Raw genomic sequence first — 2,492 nt, 5'->3', positions numbered from 1 at the left:
GTTTGGCCGGCCTGGGCTGGATTTGAACCTGCCACCTTAGGTGTATGTGGCTGATGCCTTAGCCACTTGAGCCATAGGCACCAAGCCTTTTAAATAATAGTTTAATAAAAGTTTATTTGAGTAAGGAGATAAATTTTGTAGATTAAATATTTCAACCCTTTAAACATTTTTTTCCTATGATACTTTTAGTTCATAAATTTTATACACCTTTTGGAGCTGGAATTTTTTGTTTGTTTGTTTGTTTTTGAGACAGAGTTTCACTTTGTCACCCTCTGTAGAATGCTGTGACATCACAGCTCACAGCAACCTCAAACTCTTGGGCTTAAACAATTCTCTTGCCTCAGCCTCCCAAGTTGCTGGAACTACAAGCACCCACTACAATGCCCAGCTATTTGTTGTTGTTGCAGTTGTCATTGTTGTTTTAGCTGGCCCAGGTGGGTTTGAACCCACCAGGCTCAGTGTATGTGGCTGGTGTCATAACCACTGTGCACTGAGTCACATTTTTTTTTTTTAAATGATAGATTCTCACTCTGTTACCCAGGCTAGAGTGCTATGGTCTCAGCCTAGCTCACAGCAACCTCAAACTCCTGGATCCAAGTAATCCTCCTGAGTAGCTGGGACTACAGGTGCTGCTACCATGACCCGATAATTTTTCTATTTTTAGTCGAGATGGGGTCTCCTTCTTGCTTAGCCTGGTCTCCAACTCCTGAGCCCAAGCAATTATTCCACCTGGCCTCCTAGAGTGCTAGGATTATAGACATGAGCCACCATACCTGGCTCACTTCTAAAATATAAGGTGAAATGATTAAAATGCATGTAACATAGTACTAGAGAGCAGCCTATTTAAAATATGACACACACACTTACAAGAAATAAGGCAAAGTGATACGATGGCAAGAATACTATTAGGAGGTGGCACCTATGGCTCAGTGGGTAAGGGCACCAGCCACATACACCAAGGTAGGCAGGTGCAAACCTGGCCCAGGCCTGCTAAACAATGACAACTGCAACAAAAAAATAGCCAGGCGTTGTGGCGGGCGCCTGTTGTCCTAGCTACTTGGGAGGTTGAGGCAAGAGAATCACTTAAGCTGAGGAGTTAGAAGCTGTGAGCTGTGAGCTGTGATGCCACAGCATTCTACCAAGGGCGACAAAGTGACACTCTGTCTCAAAAAAGACAAAAAAAGAATACTATTAGGAGTCATGTTTAACCAGTAACCAATGTTTATAACCTTGAGTAGATTAACTTCCCTGCCTTGGCTTTTCCTCATTGGTAAAATAAAAAAAATTATGTTAAAGTGTCCAAATTTTTTCAAAGAAGATTTAAAGAGACACATGGTTCTGCAGTTCTCAGGCTGCTGATTCATATATTGCTAGTTTCCTCTCATAGTCTTAAACTTTGAAAATAAAATTATAGATAATATTTACAATAAGAGGTTTTAAAGAATGTGAATATGCATACTATAGTCAAAACAACTTATTTTCTATTATGTTCTTGTCACCCTCGTTAAATCTTTTTAAAGAATTTTTCTTGGCTCGGCGCCTGTGGCTCAGGTGGCTAAGGTGCCAGCCACATACACCTAAGGTGGCGGGTTTGAATCCAGCCCGGGCCCGCCAAACAACAATGACGGCTGCAACCAAAAAATAGCTGGGCGTTGTGGCGGGCGCCTGTGGTCCCAGCTACTTGGGAGGCTGAGGCAGGAGACTCGCTTGAGCCCAGGAGTTGGAGAGAGCAGTGAAGCCATGGCACTCTACCCAGGGGGACAGCTTGAGGCTCTGTCTCAAAAAAAAAAAAAAAAGAATTTTTCTTGGCTGAAGAAATTGTATTTATTAAGAATTATCATTTTTATGTATCAAACAATACAACTGCTAGTCAACTACCAATAAACAGGAAGTAAACAGATAGAAACAAAGAATGAGGTTTTTAAAAATTAACCTGCATAAGCTTTTGAGGATATTTGATTCCCATTAAAAGATTTGCAATACTGATCATGCCAGTAATCCCAGCACTCTGGGAGGCTGAGGAGGGTGGATTGCCTGAGCTCACGGGTTCACGTCCAGCCTGAGCCAGAGCGAGACCCCGTCTTTCAAAAAAAAAACTGGCGTTGTGGCGGGAGCCTATAGTCCCAGCTACCCAGGAGGCTGAGGCAAGAGGATCTCTTGAGCCAAGTTTAAAGTTGTTGTGAGCTATAATAACACAGCACTCTTCCAAGGGCAACAAAGTAAGACTCCGTGTAAAAAAAAAAAAGAGATCTGCAATACTGAAAGTAACTCAATCGCTTATCTTACCACCCACTTTGTAGTCCTGGGCTCTGGAGACCTCAGATTAAAAGCTGTGGCCTTGATTATAATTTTGGTAACTGCTGTTAGATGATGATGACACTAGATGAGGTCTATCCTCCTATAGATGAAACTGCCATAGAGATCATACCATAACTCATGCTGGGAAAATAGACTGGAATAAAATGTAATCCATTAGTGTGTATTATTATTAT

The sequence above is a fragment of the Otolemur garnettii genome, unplaced genomic scaffold, assembly GCF_000181295.1.
Source record: "Otolemur garnettii isolate 467f Iridium unplaced genomic scaffold, OtoGar3 scaffold00010, whole genome shotgun sequence".
Classification (NCBI taxonomy): domain Eukaryota; kingdom Metazoa; phylum Chordata; class Mammalia; order Primates; family Galagidae; genus Otolemur; species Otolemur garnettii.
This window is presented reverse-complemented; position numbering follows the sequence as displayed.